At 48.6% G+C, this 15,799-nt stretch overlaps 2 protein-coding genes and 1 long non-coding RNA gene across 5 annotated transcripts in view; 1 reads left to right on the top strand and 2 right to left on the bottom strand.

Annotated features, from left to right (window-relative positions):
- ZNF609 (zinc finger protein 609) overlaps nt 1–10,430 on the bottom strand; it is an 86,969-nt gene extending 76,539 nt beyond the window's left edge. For all 3 annotated transcript variants that reach the window (XM_077318234.1, XM_077318238.1, XM_077318237.1), the window contains exon 1: nt 10,292–10,430. The gene's annotated coding sequence lies outside the window, so the exon portion shown is untranslated. The remainder of the gene's footprint in view (nt 1–10,291) is intronic.
- On the top strand, nt 10,293–13,333 carry LOC143828061 (uncharacterized). Its single transcript, XR_013227493.1, has 3 exons — nt 10,293–10,412; nt 11,768–11,927; nt 13,225–13,333. It is a non-coding gene; the product is annotated as an uncharacterized LOC143828061 (long non-coding RNA).
- TRIP4 (thyroid hormone receptor interactor 4) overlaps nt 12,676–15,799 on the bottom strand; it is a 47,216-nt gene continuing 44,092 nt past the window's right edge. Inside the window, exon 14 of the transcript XR_013227490.1 lies at nt 12,676–14,699. The gene's annotated coding sequence lies outside the window, so the exon portion shown is untranslated. The remainder of the gene's footprint in view (nt 14,700–15,799) is intronic.

The raw sequence follows: 15,799 nt of genomic DNA, 5'->3' as shown, positions 1-15,799 counted from the left end.
TATTTTTCCCCTTACACTTCAGTGACTCTTCCCTTCTGGACAAAATCAGTGTCCAGTAGCACCTTTAAGCCCAACGAAGATTTACTCAAGATGTGAGTGAGCTTTCGAGTGCAGGCACTCTTCCTCAGACTAGAAAGCTCACGAATAAATCTTTGTTGGCCTTAAAGGTGCTGCTGGACTCTGGTTTCGTTAAGCTACTTCAGACCAACACGGTGACCCACTTGAATCTTCCCTTCTGTAGTCTATTAAGCACCTTTGTTTCATTGTAGAGAACCATCTCCCTTCTGACCTTTTTGTCCTGCTGAACAACAAGACTCATCTCACATGGCATATTTCTGGGTTCCTCCACGCTGATGCTGGTGCTTCCCTTTAACGCCCTAGAACGGATTGGGATCGAGGTGCCTGAAGAACCACCTCCTCCCATCCTTCCCTGCTCACCAGTTAAAGTCCTCCCCGAAAACCTGGCTCTCTCTACCCTGACCTGCAGAAGAGAGGGGGATACAATCAGAGAGGTGCTGGCTTTTTCCTGCGATTTTTTAACCCCAGATAAAAAAGGGGAAGCAGCGGGTAAGAAAATGAAAACAGCCAACGTTGATGATACCCGTATCTATATTATCCATGAAATGTCTATTGATCTTCTGGGTGGCTTCATTTGCCAAGCCAAGTCCACTGAGGAAGATGCCTCTGTCAAATTGGTTTAACTTTGTAATCCCACGGCCTGAGCTCTTTCAAATAAAACATGCCAGTCAGCACTTTGCACTGCATGGTTAAGAGCTTCATCTCCCCAATCCCCTGCCACTTCAGTAAGTGCTTGACAACAGCTGGGCCGTGCGCAGATGGAACAGCGCTGATCCAATCCCCCCGCGCTAAATTGCACAGAAGGCGAAATCTAGGAAGTTATCGTGCACCTCCCAAAAGAATCCACTATTCTATGTTTGTAAACCAGGCAAATGACCAAAAGGACCAAGCCACGGGTGGCCTGATGTGACTTGCACATGTGGCCCCTCTTTCCTAAATGGCAAATATTAAAAGCACAATGCCAGCATGATAATGAAGGGCTGCAGAGCCGTATAAATAGCTTTCACTGCACCTTCTCTGAGAACATTAAGCAACATGATCCACAACCACTCTGCATGCAAGCAAGGAAAGCCTTCACTTGACCACTTAGGCCTTCCAGTAAAACACACTCAGAGCACAAGGGAGTGAGGATAGCACAGTCCTCGGGCTATGGCAGCCTGGAGAAAGTTGTTGTTATGTGCGAAGTCGTGTCCGACCCATTGCGACCCCACGGACAATGATCCTCCAGGCCTTCCTGTCCTCTACCATTCCCCGGAGTCCACTTAAGTTCACACCCACTGCTTCAGTGACTCCATCCAGCCACCTCATTCTCTGTCGTCCCCTTCTTCTTTTGCCCTCAATCGCTCCCAGCATTAGCCTGGAGAAGGAGCAGCCTCCAAAGATGCAGGCAGGCTGTAAGCAGTCACATGTGGCCATTACGAAATGAAAACCTCAGGGTAGCACGACATGTTCCGCACAAGACAACAAGAGTCACAGGTTCCTATCTGGAAACACCAAAAAGTACACCCTGAACCTTTTTGCATTCTATTGTTGTTGTGGCTCGGAGCCCCTGGACTCCACCCCTGCAAGCTTTTCATAAGCATGGAAGCCTATCCTCAAAAGGACTCACAATCTTCAAGAATTCCTGCTCCTGTAAATCCTAGACTGGGCACGATTTAACAAGCCTCTGCTATCCGGCTTTCTGGGGAAACCGCTCTACAAAACCCGATTCGGCCATCCGTGCTTTTTCCTTGACAGAATGTAAGACTTGCTTCGTGATTATGTCATCTCCCGTGGCTGAAGTAAAAAAGAGGAGGTGGGAGGCGAAGAAAAAGGAGGCTGCTGGAAATTATCTGTGCTAGCTGTAATTTTAGTATTCTGGGTGGCTACCTGTGCAGTTGTAGGATTCGAAGTTAAATGCCTGTTCCACACCAACGAGCACCCAGGGAAAAGCAATTATTACAGGGAACAGCTTTTCTCTTTTTTTTAAAACAAGTCCAACTTCAAAGCACCCTTGGCAAAGGCAAGCTAAATGAATGAATCAATCCAAATCAGCCATGTGGGCAACGCCAACAACTCGGAGCCAGCAGACAGCGCAGAGTAAGTTCAGCAGTGGGGGAGCTGTAGAAGGAGAGCCCTGGACTCCCTGGGAAGCAGCCTCTGCACTGACCTCATGGCCTGGCTGTTCAAACAGGTCACTGCAAACTGTCTGCTTTATGGCTTGGCTTGTTCACTTCTTCCCGGGTCTCAGAGAGGCCCGACTAAAAGGTGCCTGGGGGAGATGAGTGGGTAGCTCTGGAAGCCTCACTGCCTTCAGCAGGCAGGCAGGCAGGCAGGCACACCCATCCCCAGACCAAATTCTGATCCGAGAAGGGTTTGTTGCTTGATTGGATAATGGCCTCAGTTCTGCCGGTTCAATAACTAATTAAGTGAGGCATGCTGAAGCTAGATGGGGTTTTGTATGCCACAGCGGACTTGCTTACCTGCCCTTTGCCATCTTTCTTCCGCTGTCATGCGTGAGCCTGGCTGCTGGGATGGATCGCTCATGTTACACTCTCACCCTGGAGCCACGGGTACGCCCTGCGGTGCAGCACGGAAACAACTCTCTAATCTCAATTCAACAGCATAAAGAGACTGAGGCCATGCAGTTCTCTCCCACCCGTTCCATTGGTTACTGCACACCTTGCTCATTTTTCAAATAGCGTGGTTTCTTTGTGCGTGTGGGGTTTTTTTTTGGGGGGGGAATACATCCCCTTGATGGGTAGAGAGTGGCACAGCCCTCTCCCTTTACTCAAGGCGAGTGGCACAGCCCTCTCCCTTTATTCAAGGCACCAGGCTCATGTGCTCCTCGGCCCTTCTTCCAGCCCATCAAGAGCTGCTTTATCTCCCAGGACTGCTTTCCAAGTCAAGATGTATGAGTAAGGTCAGAGGACCGCTACCCACTTTGAAATACCGTGGTCGTCCCAGAAAAAAAAACTGTGAAATGCAACATGTACATTTTTTAAAGGGACAACACAGAACTATTAACATTTAAAGACTAGGGGAAGAAAACCTGCTGAATTGATGGTTCGGCAATTAAAGGAACAAAAGAGGCTTTTAATACTCACGTATGTTTGCTTTTGTAAAAATGGAAGAGAAAGAAACTGAACAGCTGCACTCGTGTGCTGTTGCTGACAGCAACGGTAACATCTGTGAAATAGCACCGCCATTATAATACTGCAAACAGAACCAGGTGCTCACTCCCATAAATATACCTATGTAGAGGTCAGGGACATCCCCTTGTGTTGCATACAGGGCTAAATTTGCAAGCTGTGCTGGGAGAAATGGGGAAGGCTTTTTCCTGTTGACCAATTATGCTCAGTTTTCCAGGAAAACAGACAGCAGGAAGGAGTCATCAGCATCCCCTTTGGAATGCACATCATCTTCAGCAGGTGCCCATCACACCCCACCGCATGCAGTCTCTCACAGAATAATTCCACCTCATCAGATGGGCTGTGATTTATGTCAGTAATACCACGTCCCCGCCCAGCATGAGTAACCTGCCTCTTGCTTTTGCAGTTATTACCAAGAGAAAGTTTATTCTGCCGAAACACCTCTATCAGCAGGGAATTCCACCTGTGCTCTCTGACCACTTGCGATAAAAGAAGGATTCTCACTCATCTGAATTATCTATGGGAAACATGTCCCTGGTGATTTTCGGGGAGAGAGGGGGAAAGCTGAATTATTCAGAGGGGCCTTTGCAAACTGACCCACTGGCTGTACTGTTCAAATCTGTTGCTATTGAGTTTTTATTTGAACTGCTGTGAGAAAACCAGTATAACTAACAGATGTTTGGGAACGTTTAATAATAATTCTGTTTATCTAAAATGGAAGCTCCAAAAGTGGAAGGACAGCCTTGTCACAACAGAGTAAAAGAGGACAGAGTATTTATTTATCTATGTTTCGGTTTGTATCCTGCCACTCTCAGTAGCAGTGGCTTGTGATGAATAATAGTCATTCCCGCAATAAAATCACATTAAAAGAGTTATCCTGTAAACCGCCTTGAGGTGGCTATTGTTGAGAGTGGCGGTCTAGGAACTTAAAAATAAAATAAAATAATAAAAACCCCTTTAAATCACACTAGGCGGCAACAAACCCTCCCCTGCTCAACAGATTCGTGTTGAGTAGAATCCTAATTTCATGGTGAGGCTCAAATGTGCATATCCTTTCCCCACCATAAAGGGCCAGCACAAAATGCTTGCTTGTCTGAGAGACACCACAGAATTAAATAAAAACCAAATCTTACTGAAAGATCACCTACAGGCACACTTTGTATTGAATCTAAACATTCGCGTGATTTAGAAGGCGATCATTCAGACAGCATTAAGAGTGTAATTTTGTTGTTGTTGTTGCAGTGCCTGTGAACACACAGGTTTGCAAGAACAACCGTAGGCTGCACTGGGTTTTCTCAACAGCAAGCAGAGGCAGCTGAAGTCAGAACTGCAAGACAAAGCATATTCATGCTCAGCCTCCTGATGACTTCCAGGGGATTTCGGATGAAACGGATTGATCACAGCACCGGCATGGCATGTAAGGTCTGCAAGCCAAATGTCAACATGCTTCCAAACCTGCATACATCCCAAAGACAGACCTTCTGAACAGCAGAAATTGTAATCTGAGAATAAACTGCGGCTGATGTGTGCCTACCTTGTGGCAGGGGGCCACAATAGTTATGTCCAAGCGGCACTGCAGTCCCAGAGGTAGCATTAAGAGATTACTAAAAGGGGGCAAAAAAGCCCCGCGCTTTTAGATGGCTATTTTTGACGCTAAAATATATTTTTATACTTCCATTTGCGCGGTTCAGCTTTGGGTCTTGCTTAAGAACACTGCTTTTCCCCACAAAGGAAAACATCCGCGCGTTCCAGAATTTCAACTGGAGTTCCTGGAAGAGGCGGGTGAATGGCTGTTCGGCACACTGATCACAAGCCTCAGGAACAGCCAAAACATAACCCACAGAGTTGGTTGCCAGGTCTCTTTAGACACAAAAAACTGTCTGTTAAACCTTCTAGGATCTCCCTGCCTTCCTTCAACAGCTGTCAGCCCGTCCCTTCACAACCATCAGAGGAAAAAGTGGTTAGCAGGCTATGCCCCTCCAGAACAAACATTGCCCTAAAACCCAGTCGCACTTCCTAGTATGAATCAACACTGGACTGCAAGGATGGATTACTTCCTGATAAACCTTCCTCTTCTCGAGAGAAATGCTGGTAAGCCCAACTACAAAGAGCCATAGTGTTGCTCTTGAAAGAGAAAGCCAAGCGTAAGGCAGGTGGAGTGCTATTTCCGTCCCATAATATTTATTTATTTATTACTGGATTTCTATCCCGCCACGTCTCAAAAAGACTCCCACATCCAGTTGCCTTTCTTTCCAGTTTTAACACCACCATCTGGAACCTCTTTAATGACTCTTCAAAATCCATGAAAGTTTTGTTTTAAATCTTCTGCGGACAGAAGGCCACCGGCTTATACGTGCCACCAACCCCCCCTCCCCGCCCCTGCTAGACATATCTTTCTTTTAAGTGGCACATTTCAGGGCTTAGGCACCCGAGTCTGATCATCACAGCTCAATAACAGACACCTAACAAGAGTCCCACTTGAAAGGCATTATTCACAAATTAAACAGCTTTCCCTATGCAACTTCTACCAAGGTAATGCTTAAGAACAGACTGTCCTAAGCATGTGAAAGCACATTAGCGATTCTCATCCGACAGCTGACAGCTCTGTTCATTATTATATATTTTTTTAAAAGCATTCTTTTGTAAACTACAAGAGGCTGACGTGCTAGTAAAAAGAACTGTGGCACTTTTGTGGGCACTTCTGATCTGAAGAACAGTCGAAGAAGAGCTCGGAAAGCCCAGCGCTTAAGTGAATTGCCAGGAGATGGAAAGCATCTCTCTCCAGTGTGGGGTGGGGATAATGGAGGAGGAGAACAAGCAAAGTGACACAGCTGCCTGGGCTCCAAAAGGTTTTCATCCAAGCACCCTCCACCACAGCCAAGCAGTCACCTGGCTTCAGCGCCAGAGCCCTGCACCACCTCCCTGCCCAATGAGAACTAAATCCTGCTGCATCTGAGCATGCTTCTATTGTTCTTCAAGGAATAGGAGAAACAGATCCAAGTTAAACTATCACCTGTCATGAGTCATGGGAGGGCCAGGCTTCCTCCTCCCTTTGTGTACATGTGATAAGTCCCAAGCTTCTTAGGACATAAGACACTTCCAGCAACTACTCACCTGAAACTATAAACACCATTCAGTATCCAGCCAGGAGGTTTGTTTCTCTGCTGTTTCTCTAAAGGTCAAGAAAGAATCTATCAAACATGACCATGACACAGATCAAGAGACCCAGTTTTGCTGCTGATTATTCAGGGATTTAAGGCTACTTAAGCACAACATGGCTGCCGGGTGATTGTTAAGCCAGAAGCACATGGCCACAGATACTGGATACCTGACCATAGAGAAACACAGATGCATGTTCAAGCTTTGCACCTTCAGAGTTAACAGACCGTGATAACCAGCCACCATGTCCCATATTCACAAGGGCTAGGCGGCATTTGCTCAAAATCTCAAAGAGCTCAAATTCATGAACTTCTGACACCAGCAGGAAACATCACTAAACCAGAGGCTTGGGCAACAATGCTAATTTCCTCTCTCTTTTTTTGAGAAAAATTCCAACAGCAATCCTAGAAATTATGAGGCTAGTGTGTCTGATATGAACTCCGGGCAAATTGGTGGGGTGTTATGGAATAGACACCATTCAGTACTACTGCCTCAAAAACTTTGACAGATCTTTTGGGTGTATGCTAATAAGGACAAAGGAGCTGATACACTGGCCTTCTCACAAAAAGGAAAAAGAAACAGGACATTGAGAAGGCAGGCTCTGTTGTAGATCACCCACAGTGTTAAGATAGGAAACAGAAGTGGTCAGAGCTCACAAACAGGAGATTTCTATGCAATCTAACCATTTAAACCCAAAGAAGATCAAAGTAGTACTACCTAAGGTTACAGCAGTTTTGAAATAGCAGACAAACTGGTAGATGACATTCCAGTAGGGGTCCAAGAGGCCTAAATATAACATTATAAAAAGCAAGTAAAACATCGAGCAGAAATGCAATACCTCTTTATTAAGGGCAAAATTCCTAAGAATACCGAGCAAGCTTTTGAGGCCACCAGAACTCTTCATCTGGTTGGGTGTTCAATATAAATAAGCAAACTGAAAAGAAAAGGGGAGACGTTTGCTTGATGTAACATGGCTGCCTAGATTACCAGCACAGGAAGATCGAAATGCCCTGGGTGTTTTCCCTGGATGCTCTGGGTTTTGTCCTTCTGGAGCATGAACATTTGCCAGTGTCTATATTTGAGATTTATGCTTTTTGGAGTGGCTGCTCTGCTCAAATGCATTCGTTCCAAATCCTTCTCCTTAGAGTACTAGCAGTACTGTGCAAGAACCATTATTTTTAAAAATCTGATTTATGTTTTGTGTGCGCTGTGCTAAGGATTTTCCAAACCCGTGGATATCGTGCTCACAGCTGTTCACTGTCCCGATCCTTAACATATAGTGAAAGAATAACCATGATGATCTTTAACAAAGCCTCTGCTCACAAGCTGTACATATGAAATAGCCGCCAAATCTTTATATTGTTCTTTGGAGTTGTCTCCTGTTTTGACTATATATAGAAGAACCGGTTCTTCTATAGCTACGGATCAGCAGCTTTCTCCTCTCAACATACTGGGCACTATTGAGAATCTGTCATCTCCTGCTCTGGAGGCAGACTCCCTTCAGATGGAGAGGAAGCAAGGCGGAGATATGAAGCAACAGAACACCTAAAAACACAGATGGGTTTGGGCTGTGTTCTCAGTGTCATTTAGGCATGAATCATGCAACAAGGTTAACTTATTCAGGATAATACTCAGGAATAAGGTCCAGTGGTCCAATGTACAAGACTACGAATCAGCCTTCCAGTAGCACACAGGTTATGTATACACTTATCTGCCTTCATCTTCCATGATAAATGAGGCATGCTTATGATATCAGTCACTGAACAGAAGCAGCCCAACTTCCTGAAGAGCTAGTATCCACACGGAAACATACGAACAGGTCTACAGCACATACCACAATTTGACAGATATCCTCCCCTTCCTGCAACTTCTGGATAGATTAACAGACATTGGATCGGCATTAACAGACTTTGGACCGGCATTCACGTACATCAGTGGATGAGAGTACCATCAAATGGTGGCATGCACATGCAAACTTTCCTCTCAGACATGTAATCTGAAATACAGTATTTTGCAATGAAGCTGATTCCTACATTGCAATGAAGCTGATTCACACATCGCATTCGCTGGCAGGGGCTCCTGGGAATTGTAGTCCACGGACATCTGGAGGGCCGCAGTTTGACTACCCCTGCATAAGGGTATAGTCCACACATCCCAGAGCATAAACAAGCAATGATTTCCCAAGCATTAAGAAACCAAGGCACTGATGCCAGGCTGTTGTGGAAGGGACAAACATCTGGGGCCCAAATCTCCCTTAGGGCCACTGGAGCTAGAACTCACAATGCAGGGTGGTACAATATATCATGAGACTTTCAGCAGGTCAATCAAACATGGCAAGAAGTGGCTAACACCCAGTGTATTGTTTTACATAACTTCTACAAAGACTAAAATATCATTTCCTATTAATATACATTACTATTATATGGATATGCAATTCATACGATTACTTTTCATGTGATGTTTGAGCTGGATCTGAGTCATGTGATGTAGGAGGGGGGGGGAACCCAGAAAGACTCTGTGCCTGGGAGCTCTCAGGATTCCAGTGGCCGGGCCACGATACGGGGCTCAAACCCATGCTTGCGATGAGACTTTAAGGCATGACTTTGGGCCAGTCATTCTCTCCCAATCTTACCTGCCTCTCAAGGTTGCAGAATGGATTTTAAAAGACGGGAGAACCGAATAACCTCCCTTAGATACTGGATGATTCTAAAAAGCAGTCTAATAAAATTGACAAAAAAAGCTTGATCTACAGTGTGAGCAACTTTAAGTAAACCCACATCAGAAACTCAAGTTGCCCCTTTGTTAAAGTCTAGAACCCACCTGGAGCTGCCTTCCACTGGGTCAGACCCCAAGTCAATCCAGGTCAGCACTGTTTGACTGCTTCCCAAGGTCTCTCAGGTAAAGCTGTGCCCTCTATCACCTGCAGCCAGACCCTTTTTACAAAGGAGGCCAAGGATGAAATCGGCAGGCCAAGTGGACGCTCATCCACTGAGACCAGGTTTCAAACAGTGGTCTTTCCCATCATTTCCTTTCAACTGGAGATGCCGTGGACCGAACCCAAAGTCTTGGGCTCTACCACAGAGCTACTCTGCAGCAAGGACCTTCTAGAGAAGCTGCCAAATCAGCCCTCCAGGTCAGTTCACCCGCTCCGGCGGCTCTCCCATCAACCGACTACCCACTGGTGGTCTTCAAGAAGCAGCTTCTCAGGAAGGCGTCAGGCCAGAGATGGCCAAACTGCGTCTCCCCAGATGCCCACGGACTGCAAACTACAATTACACGCGCTGACAAGGGGCTCGGGGCGATTGTGGTCCACGGACCTCCAAGAGAGCCACAGTGCGGCCACGTCTACTTTAGGCAGACCCCGCGACGAGCAGGGGGTGGACTGGATGACCTTGCCCGCACCTTTCCTACTCCACGACTCCGCTCGGCTGGAGCCAAAGCACCGGGCAGCCAGGCTCCGCAGGGGCAGGGGATGTTGTCTGCCAAGAGCCCCCCCAACTCCCAAACGAGGACGCCGTCCACGCACCCCGCGCGCGGGTGCAAGCATGCATGCATGCATGCATGCACGCGTGCACCCACGGCCCCGTGTGGGCAGGAACAATCGCTGGCGTGCATCCCACCCCCCTCCCCCAAAGGGGGCTCCGGGCATGCTTGCGAGGGACGGCTGGGCTTTTGTGTGCGCGCGCGGACCGACTTTACCTGCCTAGACCAGACCGGGGGGGGGGCATTTTGGAAAGGGCGAGGGGGCGCCCTCCCTCCCCCCACTCCGCCCCCGCTGGTACTCAGGGACGGCTCCGTCCGTCCTTCCTCCCTTCGCACCGACTCTCCGCCCGCCCGCCATGAGGAGCCCCAGCCCGGCACCGCCACCACCTCTCCCCCCCCCGCCCGGCCTGACTCCCTGGCTCCCTCGCTCGCTCGCTCACCCTGCGGTTCCGGCGGGTGCCGGGCGCGCCCCTCAGCCCTCGACGCCGCTGCCCTCCATGGAGCCGCCGGCTAAGGGCCTGGCCCGGCCGCCGCCATTCTCCTCAGCTGCCGTCGCCTGAGGTGAGGGAAGGGAGGGCGGCAGGGAGGAGGGAGGAGGAGGGAGGAGGGGGGCGGCGGGGGAAGGGAGGCCCTCCTCGCGCCGCCTTCGGCAGGGCTCGGCTCCGCTCGGCTCGGCCCGCCACGCGCACGCGCTCCTCCCCACGCCCAGGAGCGTGGAAGGAAGGAAGGAAGGCGGGCGGGCGGGCGCAAAGCCCCGGATTCGGGAGCGGGAAAGAAAACGCGGAGAAAAGACGCGACGGGAAGGAACGAAGGAAGCCCGGGGAGGAGGAGGAGGGAAAACCCGGAGCGCGGATGAGGGAGAGGGGAAAGCGCAGGCGGGACCAAAGCGGAGCGGGAGGCTAAAAGGGAAGGAGCGCGGGGCTTTAATCCTCAAGCTGCTCACTTAAGGTTGCTGCATTGGAGGCGGGATTCAATAGAGGGGGGGGGGCTCTCCGTGGACTACAAGACCCATGAGGCCCTGCTAATGCATGCTGGCCATTGAGCCACGCCCCCTCCAAGGTCTTATTTATTTAATTTATAAGCCCCCTTCCTCCCCAGTGTCGAAGTGGCCACTTTCCTCCATTTCGCCTTCACAACAACCCTGTGAGGTAGGTTAGGCTGAGAGAGTATGGCTGGCCCAGGGCCACCCAAAGAGCTTTTAGGGTCCAAGTGGAGATTCAAACCTGGGTCTTCGGGCTCCTAGCCTGACACTGTTAACCACCATTCCATATGAACATCCCTGCAGAGATTTGCATGCACAGGTGTGCTACAAGTCATCACGCTGATGGAATATAATTTTGTCTGCTTTTTAAAAGTGCCACTGGACTGCTGCTTCATTTTAATGCAGCAGCCTAACATGGCTACCCCATGGGGGGATTTATCCCAGTATGAGTTTCCAGCAACGAAATACAGGAGTATTGAAGAGTCGTTTCAATAAGGGGCAGGGTTGCCAAAACATCGGCTCTTTAATTGACCACAGTCAACTGAACTAGACAGCCCACCACCCAAGCTTATAGACAGGTCAGAGGTTCCCATCAAAGCCTGTGATTGGCCCTAAGCAGAGCCCCCTGATTGGACAAGGACAACAACCAATAGCAGGCTGGGTCCTGTGTGCCAGCCAATGGCAAACAGGCACCCCTGATGCTCGAGCACCACAGGTCCAAGAGCTCCTGAAGGAGGAACAAAACTTTAGCTCAGGTGAGCTTTCTCTTGCCCTATCCTAGAAGCTAAGCAGGCTCATCCATAATAAATTGGTGATCACTTGAAGGCAGTGCTCCCGTTGTAGCCAACCAAGTCCTCCATTCAAGCCACTGACTCAGGACACTTTGTCTGGTGCCGCTGTTCTCCTGTGTCATTTCCTGCCTCCTGTTTTTCAGCCATCGTCCGACGCACTCCTGGGCATCCGAGGAAGGGAACCGTGACTCACAAACAGAATAAATTAGCAAGTCTCTGAAGTGCCACGGGACTCTTGTTTTATTGTCGTCTCTCTGTGCGAGACAGCAGAGAGGGGGGCGCCGGCCTCACGAAAGACTGCAGGTATCTGAAAATATCCGAGCCGTCTGTGCTGGCGAGTGAGGAAGAATGGGGTTGGGAAATCTGAGAAGATAAGGAAAGGTATGCTGGGTCAGGCCAGTGGCCCCTCCAGGCCAACACTCTGTGCCACATTCTGTCTCAAACCCTGGGGCCATCAGGAGATTCACCAGCAGGGCCAGAACTCCAGGAGGCCTCCCACTGTGGTCCCAAGACCCAAGGGAATGGGATCAACTCCATGGAGGAAGTCAGAGCCCTCAGTTTGCAAGGCTGTTAACTAGGGGGTCTTTTGGAGGTCATTAACACATAGGGTCACCATAGGTCAGAAGAGATCTGATGGCCCTTAACCCATCCGAATAGATAAGAAGACTTGCTTACAGATAAGGCTCATTAAACACAATAGAAGCTTCTTCCCAGCAGAAGAAACAATAGAAACTGCATTCCGTTCAGGAGTCTGCATATCAAGCTACAGTCCTAAACAGGGCTTGAAAGTAGATGCAGGTGGGTTGCCCTGTTGGCCTGAATCTGGGAGTTGGCCTGAATCTGGGAGTCCAGCAGCATCTTGAAGATCAACAAAAGTTTTATTCCAAGTATGAGATTTACTGTGCAAGCACACTTCTCCAGATAAGTGGACAAGAAGCGCAAGGAGACCTGGGCTTAAATGTAAGGCTGTAGTTCAGGGGTGGCTTTCCAGATGTCCACGGACTACAATTACCATGAGCCTCTGCAATGCTGGCAGGGGCTCATGGTAATTGTAGCCACAGACATCTGGAGAGCCACGGTATGGTCACCCCTGCTGTAGTCGGGTCCTTGTTTGCATTTACTTATTCCACACAGAGCCGGGTGGCTTGTTTGCTTAAGAAGCCAATATTTACTCACCTCTGCATCCCAAATAAACTTTGAGCTACCTGACTGATAATGGGTTTAGGGCCGCTATCAAGATCAAAGCACAGATTTAGTTATCTTTTAACATGCGCTCACCAGCGGTTGTCCTGCCCCTCCCAGATGTAACAGCCCTTTGTAGTAATTACAAGTGTAGAACCACAAAATGGTGGGTGATTCTCCCTGCCCCCCCATCAGTTAAAGCAGAGTGCAAGGGCATAATAGAAGACTGAAGCGGTATTGTTGACCCTAAAAACTAGCTTTCCATGAACAGGGATTTTTAGATGTGGGGGTATTCATGCATGCAATCTCCCAGTAAAGCCCCAGTATCTCTTTATTTATTTGATTCATAACCCATACCCCATCCTCTCAACTGAGGACTGTAGTACACATTATCAGCCTGAATGCTTGCAATTCATAGGTGATCCACAGCGTTCCGCAGGGCCTTCAAAACGGAGCTCTTCCGCCAGGTCTACGATTGAGGCCACCGTGGCAGGGAAGATCTGATGCCCCCTTCCCCAGTGTTAAGAGCGTAAGCATCCACTGTGTGATCTGCACTGCCTCTTCCCACTCCTGTACTAGATTTTTGGTGGGGCTAGTGGGTTGCAGTCCTCCATGGTTTTTTAAATGGTTTTAGGAGTCTGTTTAGGAATGTCCGGAACAGTTTGCTTCCCTCAGTTCTTTCCCCTCGCCCACCGTCTGGAGTGAGCTGGCCTGATTTACAAGACTGATTGCTGATTAGATTGTTCTGGCCAGCTGAGCCATAAATAAAGCCACTTGCTCCTCGAAAGGAGGCCTGATCCATCTTTGTCCCCGGGCGGGAGATTGATTGCCTCTCAGAAACTTCATCGGGTTTCAGTAAATTACTCCGGTCTTGGCTTCCCTTCCCCTGGCAGCACAGGGTGCCTCTTTCTCAGCTGCTGCTGGGATGTGCCAAGGCTGCTCTTGTCACCGCAGCAGTTTCAGGCAAAGCTTTGTGAGGCCTGTGCGGGATGCTCCAAATCAATGTGGAGATCGATGCATGGAGCAGTTGTAGCTCTGGTCTCTAGAAGATAAATCGCCAGGAGACTACATATTCAAGAGAGGCTTGTTGCAGTCAAACAGATGCCTGCCTCTGATGACCCGGGCTGGCCTGCTTTCACTTTTCTTGGCGTTATCCTTTTTTTACAAGGCGTCTTTGGCTTCTTATCATGCAACCGAAGTCCGATAATCTCAGGGGAGTCATTTTAGCTCCTAGGAAAAGTTCAGGCATGGCTCGATCAAGAACCCACTGATTTGTTGTTCTGGGTGGTCCATGGTACCTTTAACACTGTCCTCCAATGCCAAGTTTTAAAGGAATCCAATCCCTTCTTGTCCACTTGCTTCAAGTACTTAGTGGTGGGGAATGTTATGGCATTAATCATCTCGGTCTTGGTCAACAGTGATACACTCTTGGACTTCATAAGCTTTTCTAGCTCCTTCAAGGATGCCCTCCCCAGTTTCATTGTTATTCAGATTTCTTGGTCGCAGTCTCCGTTTTGGTAGATGATCAAGCCGAAGAACAGATAAAGTTGCAAGAATCCAATTATTCCATAAGATCTATGTGAAAACATCATGGACAGGGGTCAGCAGCAGCGGCTGGTTACTGGCCTACCTAAGGGAATGGCCTCTCCGCTCAGTCTTTCCCTCCTCTTCCCACCAAGCCATGCTCACTTCCGCAATGACTTCCGTTGCATTTTCCCCCATGACGCTGCCAAACATGTTTTCATATCAAAAATCTTGGAACAACTTCAGTTTCCTTGCAGTCAGCTTGAAGGTTGCGTCATTCCCCAGTAGCTATTTCCTTTTCTTGATGTTCAGCTGGCCCCGTCTGCTGGAACCGTCGCCAGTAGGAATAAATAGCAAATTGTCCGAAGGCTGTGAAATGCAAGAGGAGAAATCTATTTGTTTTGTTTGATTTCTGCAAAGCTCTATCAGATACAAAAAACTGCAGCGGCCCTTCCCAGCCATGCTGTCTGCCAGTGCTGGCTTGGGCAGCCCAAGGCTAGCCTGATCTCACTGGATTTCAGAAGCATGGTCAGCTTTGGCCGTTATTTGCAAGAGGGACCCACCAAGGAATACCAGGGTTTTAACATGGAGCCATATAATACTAAACCACCTCTGAACGTCTCTTGAATAACGCTATGGCAGGGGTCCCCAACAATGCCCATGGGCACCACTGCAATTCCTGGAAGCTTTTCTGGCTCCTGCCATGTATTCTTAGGAAGTGTATGGGGCAAGGTCAGACTTTTGCTTCTGATTAGCTATTGGAGCTTTGATGAGCTGTGCAGATATTTTAGAATATTGCTTTGGCAGCGGCAGCCCTGTGTGCCTGAAGCTATGCTTAGCTATAGTATGACCTTATACTCTGTCAAGAGATTTCTTAAAAAGTTGAAGTTGGTCCTTAAATATAAAAGCCGCCCCTTGAACAAGCTGTAGGCGAAACGCGTCGTGTGAAACGAGAATAAAAGAATTACTGAAACTGAAGAGAGACGGCTCTCTATAAGTCCGATTTGGATATTTTTTATTGCCATGTTGGGTTTCCCAGTGCGTCTGTACTATTCTATATGAAGCTGTGCTTGGGCCATCATTCGGAGGCCGCCTCTGCCCCCTGCAGCAGCCGATTTGCGGTAGCTGTTGTGTCGTTGTGCTCACTGTGCCACGTCAGACTTCCAAACCTGCCTGCAGGCTCAAAACAGTTGGGGGCCTGCTTCTTTCGCGGCATCCTGACTCACCACTGCTCCTTGGGCCTCGCTTGCTCCAGCCAGGAATAAGATGGTCAAGGAAGGCTTTGAGGGGCAAAAGGGAAAAAAACCCCTAAAAGTGAAAGGACCTGTTAGAGAGCCTACCAAGACTTCAAATCACGACTTGGAAAACCCCGTGCAGTGAAAGTTCCAAGATGGGATCATTTCCAGAGGCGTCTTCCTAAGCATCTGATTTTGCACAGTCCTGTCGAGAGATTGCTACGCAGATAACTT

This window comes from Paroedura picta, chromosome 18 (assembly GCF_049243985.1).
Source record: "Paroedura picta isolate Pp20150507F chromosome 18, Ppicta_v3.0, whole genome shotgun sequence".
Taxonomy (NCBI): domain Eukaryota; kingdom Metazoa; phylum Chordata; class Lepidosauria; order Squamata; family Gekkonidae; genus Paroedura; species Paroedura picta.
This window is presented reverse-complemented; position numbering and strand designations above follow the sequence as displayed.